Consider the following 14,036-nt stretch of genomic DNA (forward strand, 5'->3'; position numbering starts at 1 on the left):
AAGGTACTGAGCTTGAGCAATTACTTGCTCTTCAATAACGACTCCTGCCTTAGCTACATCGTCAGTGATTTTCGGTTATAAAGATTTGACAAACCATTCTGCTAAGATTTGATCTGGAATAAAAACTGTCACTAAACGCCGTTGACGTCTCCATTCATGAATGTGATCTGAAATGTAAGTGGACGTTGACTGTTTTAATGAAGTTAATAATTCCGTGCCATTTTCATATCTGACTGGCAACTAAAAATGAGTTAAAAACAAAGTAGCTAACTGACTAAAGTTATAAAAAGTGGCTCGCGGTAACTCAATGTACCACTTGGCCGCAAGACCAATTAGAGTGCGTTGGAAAAGCCTTAAATGGATTGAATCATCTGAAATGGAGTTAGACGCACACCAGAGGTGATAAGTCATCACATGGTTCGACGAGTCCTCTCCTGATTTGCCTTCAAACTTAGGAATATCACTAGGCAACTTATTCGACATTGGCGGCCAAAACGGAAGATAGTTAATTGGATCGTTCGTAAGGCACGACAAGTCAGGCAAGTCCAAAGTTGCAATGAATGGTAACTGACGATTAGGGTCCCTGAAACCCTGGGTCATGAGACCAGCCCCAAGAGGAGGATATCCAGGATAACTAGGAATTGGAATTGCATTTGGGATATTATATTCTCCTGGAAAATCAGGATTAACCGAACTGTACTGGGGTTGTTGAGGTTGTTGATATGTATATCCAGGGTATGGTTGATACTGATAGACTGGCTGCTGCACAGCAGGACCGAATTGGTATTGTCCTTAGTACGGTTGATAAGTAAATTGAGGTTGACTTGTGACAACCATACTTGGACCAGGTTGTCCTACAGGCATTTGAACCAAAGTCTGAATTGTGGATCCAGACTGAGGTAAAGATGCTTGAGGAGTTGATACAGGAACAGTAGAAACCGGAGCTGTCGATACTCTAGAAGTAGGTGGGGTAGATTGAACAGATGTTGCAACAGTCGTTTGAGGCGGAGTATGAGGCGTACTAGGCCCAGGCTGAGAAACTACAAAAGGTACAGAAGTTTGAATAGTAGACTAGACAAGTTGCTGGGTTGAACCAGAAACCAAGGGTTGTCCAGATTGAGATGACAACTACACATTCAGTTGAAAGATCTGTTGAGATTGAGATGGATCCCACACTAAGTTCATTCTGGGGTACGGACCCATAGCAGGTTGAGAATATTGAGGACCATAACTGGGTTGAGCATAGGGCTGATAATTCAAAGGTACATTTTCAGCTCCTTGGACAAATGATTGACCGGAAGGTGGTTGGAAACCTTGGGTTGGGTACTGACCTTGAGGTTGATAACCTTGAGGCACCTACTGATACTGGGGTTGACCTTGAGGTACATATTGATACTGGGGTTGACCTTGAGGTACATACTGAGTCTGAGGTTGACCTTGAGGAATGTACTGTCCCGTAGGTATGTACTATCCTTGAGATTGCCCCCCAGGTGGTAATTGGGTACCTTGAGGTTGACCCCTAGGTGATAATTGAGGACCTTGAGGCTACCCCCTAGGCGGTAACTGGCCACCTTGAGGTTGTGGATTAGGAATAGTACCTGACATCATAAGAATATCTTCTACACTCAACGGCTTAGTTCTGTCATTACCAGTTAATAACCCTTGTTCAATAGGTTGAGGAGATGCTCCCGAAAAAGTACCAGTAAGTGACTGATACCTAGAGGGAACAGAAGGACCGCCATATAAAAAGGTTTCTGGAGATTGAGAAAACATGGACGACTGTCTTGACATATTTAACGAAGGATAATAATCCCTAGGTGTTGGGTGAAAAGGAATGCAAGGTGGTGAAAAACTTAGTCTCGGGTTTTCCAAAAAATTGGTCAATGAAAGATACCAAGCGTCCCTCCTAGGTGGACTATAAAAGATTGATTCACGCTCCCTAAGTTCTATAACTGGTTGATTTTCAGGGATAGGGATACTTTCTTCTGAAGTAACAAGTTCTTCAATAGCAATAAGTCCGGAAGGAAGATTTTGGGTAATGACTCTTTCTACCCTGGGTGAACCAGGACCACTAGAAGTTGGAGAGGTAAGTCCTGATGTTGGAGTAGCAGCAGGTTCAGTTTTAGGTTCAAATATTTTAGGTTCCTCAGCTAAATCACTAGTAGAAGAAAAACTACCAGTAACTTCAGAAAATGAAATAGATTGTGGATTATAATCTGCTACTAGAGCTTGATAATCAGGATGTACAACCAATGAAGACTGTCCTTCTTCAGGTGACCCAACTCTACTGTCACTAGGAGTTACAAGGGCTCGTAGCCCTTCAAGCTGGCTCGGTGAAAACTCAGGAGGTTGGCGGCGAAGTCTACGGGACTTCCTCGGTAATTCAGCCACGATTAAATATTTGAACTACTTCACACGCAAACAAAGAAAAATCTCAATGAAAACCACCTAAAGTCTCTAAAGAACCAAACAATTTTGAATCACATGCCTAAAGAATCTAGGAGTTCAAACCACACACAAACAGTAACTTTCCATACCGAAAACACTAGTTGGTGATGAAATCCAACGTCGTAGAATTCAATACAGAAATGGCAATTGGAACAGTTACCCCAGCAACCTGCTTAATGAATAGAATGGCACAATTTTCTCCACTAAACCGTCTCGAGTGAAGATAACCCCCCAGAAAATCCAAGTGAGTCTAGCCGATGTCTGCTCCAGGTACAGTGGGATCTTCCCTCCACCGTCACCTTAGGAAAGAATCCTATAGAATATGGTCACTATGGTCACCAACGGAAACAAATATTCCTGGGGGAACAGTCTACGATCCAATATGCATGCAAGGGAAGAGTAACAAGATCAATCCCCTTGAAGGCTCCTTGACATAATCCAAGGTTTACCAACAAGTGACCCCAGGCTCCTCGACAATGGTCAATTCGAGGTTTACCATTTTTAATACGTGAATATCTTCTATCATTCCCCAATGAGGAAGGATTGATTCCCACACTGGTTCATATATGATCTTGTGCTTCTCCTTTAAGAGGAGCTTTCCGAGAGCATAAATGTAACAATTAGAATTTATCTCCTACCGCAAGATAGAACTACTTATTTGTTTTACTATCTTGGAGAGTTAATTACTCCCTACTCCAAGATACTAGCCTAAGCTATGTTGGTGATAAAGAGCCCTAGAAATAAAAAGATTACTAGATAGATTTTACTTTAAGCATTATTTTTATTGGTTTTTTCTTAAGTCAAAAGGTGCGGAGATGAAACTTATGGTGTGAAGACTCGAATCCAAGTCACTAAAAAATGCACTTAAGATGAAAAACAATCCTTTTCCTTCAATGAATTTCTAGCTAAGAAAGAGTTGAGAATGCAAATGCTTGTAAAAACAAATCTTTCCTTAACAATCAAATCAAAAGAAGAGCTTTTTGTCTTTTCCAATACACTCAAAAACGAGACAACTAGTTATGCTCACGAAAATTTCCCTTTCTTTTCAAACACTCAAATACTACTAAAACAAACTTTTTCAAAAGAGATTTTTTTTTTTTTTAAATACTCAAAACTATGGAAAAATCTAATCTTGAGATCTAAAAATTCTAAAAAGCTAATTGAAGTAAAAGCTTATAAGATTTCTTTTCAAGGATGTTTTACTTAGCTATAAGCAAACTAAGGACTAATTTGTCCAGAATCACAAATCAGTAAAAAAACAACCATTTTTTGTTTTCTTTTCTAAAAATTAAATCCAAAACTTTCAACACAAGTCCTTTCGAAGTTTCGCAAAGAGAAAAACAAGATGGATTCCTCAACAAAGGCAGATTTTGCAAATGGTCAGACTCATAAGAAGGCCAGCAAAAACCAAGGTGATCTGAGGTTTCTAAGGCTTCTAAGCTCTGGGTTACTACAAGTCCAAAATGAAAATCAGGCCCGACACACAAAACTTCTAGGAATTTCACCTAAAACCCTAATGCCAATGGAATTAACCTAAGAAAAGTTCCTGACAAGTCACGTGTAGATCTGGGCAGAGGCTAAAAACACCTAAACAAATCCTAAGCTGACTGAAAGAGGAAATCTTAAGTTTTTCAAAATTTTGACAGGGTCCGCAGGCCCCCGATTTACCCAGGTGTGGTACCGCTCTGTGTGTAAAGCAAAAGTGCGGGTATGTCCACACTGTGTTACAATCAGAGGGTGCGGTCCTCTCCCAAAAGTATGAAAAAAAAAATAATTCAAGATCTACGAAACCTACCCAATCCCACACACATCAAGCCAAAAAAAGAAACAAAGACATAGTTTCTCAAGTCAAAGTAAAAGCAAAGGAAAAATAAAAAATTCAAGTCCCCAGCGGAGTCGCCATTTAGTCGACCGGATAAGTCATTCTTGTGGACAAGACCGACCTCCCTAGTATCTAATGATATCTAGCGAGAAGCAAACCAAACAAATTCTATCTTTCTCTAAATATGCAATTTATAGATAAAGGCAAACAAGTGTTTTAGGCCTACCTTGGGTCCAGTGCAAGTTTGTAGAAGCCATGCTCCGTTGATCCAAATGAGCTTCCTTGTAAAGAATCTGCAAACACAAACAAGCACACACATTAAATAGCACCTGAAAAGCCAATATAATAAAGCATACTTATCATGATGATCAAGGAATTCATGAAACAAATCACATAAGACAATTTGTTGAGAAAAATGAATCTCATTGTATTAACTTTAATCAAAGAAGAACTTTACAACCTTAGTGCCTTGATGTTGTATAAGATCCTCCTAGGGTCCAACAAGAATCTCCTCTACTTTGACAAGTTTCACTCTCTTCCCAATGAAGCCAAAAGGTATGTAATCCCTCCTCTCAAGCTTAACTAGGAAATCTCAATTCCAACAGCATTTACCCTCAAAAATGTTCAGCTTCTAACCTCCCTAGCAACCAACCCAATGCCTTAATTTATAGTGCAATGGAGGGAAGTTACTAGGTCCACCTTCAAAGGGATAAAGCTCTCCTTCAAAGGGATAAGCTCCTCTCATCAAGGGATTAGCTCCTTTGGTTTTGGGATGCATCAACCACCTAGGAGCGAACCATCCACGTCAAGATTCATTTTAGAATCATCCAGAATTAACCACAAGTGAGTTTTTAAGAATAAACTTGCGCCTTTTTTACTTTCACAGGTGTCTGCACCCACTCCTTTAGAGACAGAGTCGGTAGGTGCGCAGGTAACATGAACATGCGGTGCAGGACCACAGGTAACAGTAAGAGAAAGTGCAGAACCAGAGCTTTATTGATTTTTTAAGGACTTTCTCTCATTTTCAAAGCTTGACATGAAGAGCTGAGGTTTGAGACTTGTTAAGGAGGACAATATGAATGATGATAGACCCATACTGACTGCAAATAGTCATGGTGACAATATTTTGTGTAACAGTGGCGATGATGGGGAGCTTGGTCCACTGCTGCACTGAATCCTTTCACGCCTTGATGTAAATATTGTGCATGTCTGCCTTGAAGTATACAAAGCTCCATAGACTGTTGTGCACTGTGGGGAATAGGTGCGGCCTCCTATTAATCCACATCCAGATGCTCGCCTCCATGAGCACCCAAAAGATATTTGTCTCGTGAATCTGCTTCGCATCCTTGGTAGCCCAGAGTGATGCATACTTTGCGGCCTCTGGTAAGTCACGCTCAATGCTTGGGAACTGACTGTCCTTCGACAGTTCTCCCACTACCAGCAAAATGGATAAGAGCAACCATGCATAGTGGAAGGTCTTACCCTGCTCCTGGGCTTCCTTGCAGTTGATCAAGAATTCCTCACAGAGGAACTCGGCCTAGTTGAATTCGACCCCGTCTGCACATTGTTCGGCCAATGCAACTACCGGCATTATTACTTCGTCACTGCGACATTTTCTCATTACCTTCCCAACCAGGAGTTGGGTGGCTACACACACCCCTTTATCCTTGATACTGCTGATGGTGTAACCCTTCTTTTTCTTCTCAAGTTTATATTTTTTCTTCACGACTTCTTCAAGAGCCAAATCACTGCTCTTTGCTGCTATCATCGGGGGGTCCTTTCCCTTAGGGTGAAGTCGACAAATTCTGTGGAAGAGATCCATCATGATGGGAATAGGCTCTTCTAGCCATAAGTACCCATCATGCACCAGGCAAAGCAGCTGCCTGATGATGAAAATAATGATGGGTGCATGGTGAAAATGTGGTATCGACAATAGACGAAGCAATCCAACCTTCTCCACATTGTGTAGCCATTTCACGACACTAATCTTATGATTGGCCCCTCCGTGCTTTACTTCATGAGGCTCTCCATCTTTATGTGTGGGAACTTCTCACTGTATGCGAGCTCCCACTCTTCAAACTTCATTATGGGCACGTAGACTAGGTGCAAGCCCTCAAACACAATTCCATCAGGGAGGAGCGGGGTCTGGAGTGCACTCTTTGTGGCGTCGAGATCTTTCGGTATCTCGGTTTTCCCTTTTCGCGGAGGGATGTACTTGGACAATTTCGCTATAGAGCGCACCGGCTAGATATCCTCTTCCATGTCCTCTACTTCCTCTACCTCATTGATGAGAGCCTATAGGTTCTCCTCCTCATCATCTGTCTCAATGGTGACAACCTTGCCCTTTTCTTCCATTGAGAGCTTACCAAACCACAAATTGCTCGGGGACATGCGGATTGGTCCAACTGCTTGCTTATCTTTCTTAGGTCTCAGTATCTGAGCCAATTTCGTGATTTCCAGTGTGACCTCAGTGCCTTTGGGAACACCACATACCATGGGGTTCTGCGCAACCTCACCGACGGTTCCTTCTGCAAAGCCCAAACCTCTGTTGGTAGCCGTCATCTTGTTTGAACTGTATGTGTTTGTTCACAAACTTAGGGGCTTGAATATCATTCAACGCTCAACACTCTATGCTCTAATCAACTGCTCAAATCTCAAGTGAGAAAGTGTCATCTCATGGCTAGCCCCTAGAGTTTTATAGCACCTTTTGAATTCAAATTCGACCATTCACCCCAATTTTGGGCAATCAATGCTTTCTTAATGGCAGATTGTCCCAAATCTTGCCCTTAATTCACATCTTAAATGCCTGCCTCCCACTACATTTGGCCTCAAATCAGGCATCCCATCATGAACAGTGACACCAATGGTCACTTCCCAGCCTACCCGTGCGACAGCGCAGCCCCTCATGCGTGAGCGCGAACCTTGTGAGATGTTGATTCTGCGTGCACCTCCCTTATCGCGTAACTCCCAAACAGACTCTTTTATAGTCCCGTGCTCTCTTTCAATTGCATGAAGCATTGAGACTGCGCTTCCTATGGTTAGTCAGGTGGTCGCACCACCTGTGAGAGGCTTCAACTCGCCTTCCAGTATAGTCCGCAGAAAATCCCCAATTATCGTCGCAACAGCTGGCACCGCATGTTCTATTATATGTAGTTCACTCCCCTGGTTACTGCATTTGGTGAGATGTAGTCATAGCCATGGTGGCAGAGTCATAAATTCTCGGCGACACTCTTCTAATTCAATAGTATGATCATTCGCACCTTGCCTTGTCATCCTTGGTTTATCGACGAGAAATGCTTGCTTGATCTCGTTTTCTAGCCTCTTGACCATGGTGTCCATGAAAATGATTTTCATCCTCAATCATATCCAACCATTTTCAAGTTCACAAAGTCTAAGGTTCCCTTGCCGAATGGCTTCTTGAATCCTTATCTATTTGACCTCATGTAGTTGTGTGATTTCTTCATCTTTGTCTTCGTGCACTGTCACATCTGCGGGAGCCATTATGTGTGGATTCCTTTCTGCATTCTCTTTAGAAATTACGGTCTCTACTCTATTCCACGCCTTTGGAATCATTTCCGCGGTCAGTGTTTTGCATATGGTCCTATAGGCCCATCTACCCGCTGGTACGTGCAGGTCCCAATCAGTGTGTCTTGCATGGTGAACCTTGTTCAGTACTTCGCACACCCTATCGAATGCTTCACCATGGATAATTAGTAGTGTGCGTTGCCTTTCCTACTACTGCGGTTTGTTCCGATTCTCTATTCTGGGAGTGGTGAGCACTTGTGCGGACTATACAGCATATGTCCATACCCATCGTGAAAGGTGGGCACACAATTTGTTGCACCCCTGCTGAGTGGCTCTCATTTTGAGCTGGGGTTTTCCAAAGTGTAGGTGCATCATCCTTCTACATCCGTGTCAATACACAAAACTTTCTTGATGCGTACCCCACCATCATGCGGGCGTTGCGTGCAGTGCCCACTTCAGACCATCAAACCACTGTTGTTCTTGTACTGCACTTTCAAATTTGTTCCGAAATTCATCCACCACTGTCAACCCATCATATGTAGGCAGATCCCTTGCTTCTGTTGTCATGCAATGCAATGATCTAACCATCATGTTGCAATTAAGCATTGTTACTTCATGTAGTCGATTCTGCCATCGCTTTATCTCTTCATCTGAATTCGAAGTGCAGGAGCTTTTGCATTCCCACGAAATCCTTCCATCTATAGTCGGGTTCACCCAATCCTCTTCTCACATGATTTTCTTTTAAATACAATTGAGATTGTCATCACTATCATCGTCATGCACCGGTTCAGTATATCACGCTCCTTCGACAAGATCTAGCGGTACTACTACGCGTAGTGACTTTTTTCAATGATCATTTTGCGCTTCTTCAAATTTATGACTCTATTCATATCGGTGGCCCGGTCTATTCCTAGTAGCGCGAGATAGGTATTACTATCATCGACAATCTATATCACTTCAAAATCCACCTATGTGCTCACAACTTCAATATCTACTATTACCCCTTGCAATCTTCCCATGGGCAAGATCTTCTATTGGTTCACCATTTGTAACTTAATAGGATACCACTGTAGTGCGGGTCTGCCCATGCGTTCCCATGTTTGTTTTGGCAGTACATTCATGTTCGATGTGAGATCCAGGATTACCTAATCCATTTCATACTCACTAATTTGCGCAGTCAACCTCATTTCCCTTCTTGTGCGCAATGCATGCCTCCCAAGTTTTCGGACCACGTGCGGCTCTCCTGAACCCACGCACCTAGTGATAAGTTCTTGTAATCCTTTTACTGCCTTGCTGTCGCGTAGCAATTTCATGCATGTCTCCAAAAAGGTAGTGAACATTAAAAGATCCATCCCTGGTTCTAGTTGATCCTTACTACCTGAAGTGGAGGCCTCCATGAAGCTCTTCTTAGCTTCCATGAGTGTCTCCTTCGTGCATTCTAAATCAAATTTGGGTTCCTTTGTAGGAGCCTTGCGAACCCACGCACTTTCTTCTGACTGCTTACCCTTATCATCACCAATGGTCATACCACTCCTGGGCATGATGTTTACATTTGGGTCTTCTTTACGTGGCTCAGACCTCATCATCTGCAAATTCTTAGTCGGAGGGGGCTGAAGTACCGCTTTTTTGTGCATTCTTGCTACCAATGTAGGGCAATCTTCTACCTCATGATCAAACTGAGTACAATACAAACATGATGTCCTTGTACGGTTTGTATAATCACGAGAATAGTGCCCTGGCCCCCCGCAATTGTAACAAATAAATTGTCTGCGACCCCTTCCTAGTCCCATTCCACATCGATCTCGACCACACACCTAAAATCCAGTGCACACCATTCCTGCATTTGGGTTGAGGGCTCAGGTTTCGTTCTGCACCTTGTAGGTAGGAGTCCAATCCATCATTAGTTTGTAGCTTTTGCAAATGTCTTCATCATGGCCTCCCAACCTGCAAAAATTACCAAACAATTGCTGGGACGTCTACATATACTTCTGCAATAGGTGACAATTATCCATAGTGTGTTTTCCTTCTATCTGACAGATCGCGCACTATAATGCAAGCGACACGCTTGCTCATGCCTATGCCTCAGGTCTTAACGACATCGACCCTCCTCCTGCCAAGTAATTCACGAACATTGGACAATGGTCCTTGTCATGCCCCTGGCATTTGCATTTTATTCACCATACCTCTTCGCGCGCCTCTGGCCGAGGTGTCCTGTCCTATTTCAAACTCTGCATCTCCAGACAGAGATTTTATAGTTGCACATGGATTTGTTGGACTCCCAAACTAGGGTCTTGTATAGGGGTCTCATGCAATCTCATTTCCATCTCCAAAGCTTCGGCCTGGGTGGAAATTTTTTGCTGTGAAAGTACCATCCTTAAGTGTGGTGTTAGTGATGCTACAAACCATGCGCGGTGCTATCTATCTCTCAACATCATGTTGGCTTCACGAATCATACCCTTCAGTCTTTGGTGCAGATCCCAAGGGGTCTCGCCCGAAAGCATCACAATCTCCTTAAACCTAATGATTGATTGTCTTTCTGACTTTGGCCTGCTAAATTCCCTGTTCAGCGCGGTCTAGATTTTTGCGATTCCTATGTTTGGATGGTCATTAGAATGCTTGATGTACCATGTTAATGTGAGATCCTGCAATGCACTGACTAGCGTAGCCTTTTTGATATTATCATCCACGACTCCTTGTGCTTCCCATACTGCTCTTACCATGAACCAAAATTGGTCTGGATCTTTCTATTAATCCCTCACACCTTGTGATGTTGCCTTTGTGTAGCCCTATTTGGGGTGCGATCCATGTTATTACCCAAGTTCCTCACTATTAACCTATTATTACCCAATTAATTAACTTATCTATGTAATTCCAGTGATAATTAATAGTATATCTAGCATTCATATAAGTGCGCGCGATAAACAAAACAATATAAATTTATAGAATGCAATATACAAACAAATGCATAGAACTTGGAATCAAATTCTCTCTATTATTCTTCGTTCAAGGTTACAGACTCGACACCACCCTACCCATTCAGCTGCAGGGGTCCGTGCACTCAACTACAAACTCTACTAGGCTTCTGTGCACTCAGCTGTAGAAACTCTTCCTACTACTATGACCCAATACACTTAGGCTCTTACTCTATGCTCGAACCATTCATATTCATCTATCTCTTTTTTCTTCACTCCCTTTACAAGTTAGAGCCTCGCTCTATTTATGCAATCCCATGGTCCGCAGACCATGGGTAGGTTGACATGACATTACATCACATTACAAAACTTAGGGTGGACAATCCTATGACTCAACCTATACTTCGCGCTCTGCGTCCACAATTCGCGGAGTCTTACAATACATTTGACGAAAACTTGGGCTTTGAGCCCCAAAACATGTTGTGAGGGGATCCGATGCCCAACACACATGTTGTTTTTTTACTACACAACCACATTAGTAAATGTGGTTGTCATATGCTGATCAACTGCATTTTCTACTTTTATACACCAATCGATATATGAAAATAATGTCAATTAATGTATATCAACAAGATTTACCAATATGATTTTACTAATTTAAAAACTCTTTAGATAAATATCCTCATTAGATTCATATTCAATAATATAAAGTTTAAATTCAGTTTTATAAACATTTTAATATCAATTATCCTATTTTTGACATATAGCATTTTTATAAAATAAATTAAATATTTTTTAACCTATAAAATTTTCATAAAATAATGTTAAATTTTTGCATTAATAGATATGGAGATTTTTTTTTAATTGAAAATTTAAAATAACTTGTTAAGGTCAAATTAGATATTAAGTAAATTAAACTAATGAATGAATTTTACATATAAAAAGAAAATTTAGTCAAGCTATGCAATGTAATATTTAGATATTTCATATAGAGAGATTCTCTTGTGATAAATTGATAACTTTTTTTATCATTATACATGCATCAGGAAGGATATATTGTATAAAATTTTAGAATGACTAGATATTAGTTTATCTTTGAACAAAAAAATTTGAAAATAATTTAAAGTAAAACATTATAAATTAAAATTCATTATTTTTAAATAATATTTAAATTTATTTATTTGAAATGCTATTCATTAAAATCTTTTAGATCTTATTATGTAATGATAACAAAAAATAATTTCAATGTGCTAGAATTAACAGAGAGTACTATATAACTAATAATGAAATTAACGGAGAGTAATATATGACAACTAATATTTTCTATGCTCTTGGTTTATTATTGGTTTATTAATGCACTTTAAGACAAGGTCCTGACAGTACCTTGTGCAACTTAGCCACATATATGGCATTCACAAGGTTGACCTATTTCGTACATAGCCATCATATTTTCGGTAACGTTCCCCACTTCACCTTAGGCAGGGCTTCTGAGTTAATAATTCTGACTAGGATTTAAAATTGACACCCATTTACACGTTTTTCCCCTATTTAACCGTAAAATACAGTTCATTATAAATAAACACATCACACTTAACTTGCAAATAATTTTGAAAAATGTCAAAATGACAAGACTATAAAAAAAAATTAGAAGTTTCAAGTTTATATATATTATATTTATTTATATCAGGCTGGCACAAGGATATGAGTCAATGATTCTTCAGTGTGGACTACTTAAACTGCAATTCAACGAGGATGTCAGTAATATAGGAGCACAAATAAAAAATATAATTGTGTTAGTACCCGTGATATTAAAATGTAGGCTATGATTCAATTGCAATCCTTGGTTATTCATATCTTCAGTCTGACAAAAATATTTAATCAGAGGTGCAGGTTGAAAACCTAGCCTCATGGTGGCTGGATCGATACTAACTATTTTAGAAAAGCTCCCATTGACCGATTTGAATTTCAACTTATTGGCTGCATTATAGTAGATTCGATTATGTAACACTACTACACCAAGGGCACTTTTAAGGCATTTTTTAAGACAAGAAATATTTATCTTAAAAGTCACTTTTTATTTTAATTATTTTACATCAAAATTTAATATCAATTGAATTGCCTTAAATATAAAATTTAAGACAAGAACAGTTTGAGGCAAAAATATTTTAAGACAAAAACAGTGTAAGACAAAAATATTTTAAGACAAAACATTAAATTTAAGACAAAAATAGTTTGAAACAAAAATATTTTAAGACAAAACTATTTTAAGTCAAAACTTTATATTCAAGACAAAAACAATTTGAGACAAAAATATTTTAAGGCAAAACTTTATATTTGAGACAAAAATATTTTAAGACAAAACTTTATATTTAATACAATGACCACTTAAGACGAAACTCATTGAAGACAATTAACAATTAAGACAAAAACATATCAATTTAAGACAATATTATCTAACAACTGCAAACTTAACTTTGACAGTGCACCCTAAGTCCGCCAGCTTGCAAGATACTATTGTCTCGTGCCTATACCAAGGTTATTTTTTCACTTACCATTCACGTTATATTATATAAAGACAACAATTTGTTAGGCTCTTCATTTTGTGGGGGTAACTGACTCCGAAGAACGTGACAACTTTTCCTTGCAAGATTTCCTAGACATAAATTCCACTTTTGTCCCTTCGATCTTTGTTGATACGATTAGAGACAATTTTTTTATCGTTGCATTCGGCTGATGAGTCACTTTGGTGCTTACTATTGTAGATCTATTGATAAACTAACTAAACTGTGGACTCCTTCTCCTAGTTATGTGATTAAGCCTCGAGTTTAAATTTCCATTAATATGGATCTATCTTAGTGTAATTAGTAGCAAGAAAGATTGCAATGTGGTTGGCTTACAATTGGGTGGGGATTTGAAGTATTTCCTTCATTTTTTAGTAATCATTAAACACACAGATCGATAAATGTACATTGCTTATGTGTATTGCCTTATGGAGTGTGACGAATATTGTTAAATTGTGAATGGTGCAATATCTTGTGTGTTTGTAAATGTAAATGAATTTCTAAGTTTTTATCCTCATAGTGTCTTCGTTATTAGAACGATGTCATGTATGCACATGAATTTTAAAGTGTGCCTAGAATATGCTATTCATTATTATGTGCATGGTGAATGCACAATTATGTGTTCATATTCAATCAATTGATTTCAAAATTTATGGGTATACTTAGTTTAACCAATCCCTACGCTAGTTATTCTGTCAAAACTAAGAATTTAGGTATCAGGAATTGGGCCATGAGTCTCCTTGAAACTACAAGAGGGTGGGCACACAA

This window comes from Pinus tabuliformis, chromosome 8 (genome assembly GCF_031772625.1).
Source record: "Pinus tabuliformis cultivar Carrire ecotype Pingquan chromosome 8, CPIR1, whole genome shotgun sequence".
Lineage (NCBI taxonomy): Eukaryota > Viridiplantae > Streptophyta > Pinopsida > Pinales > Pinaceae > Pinus > Pinus tabuliformis.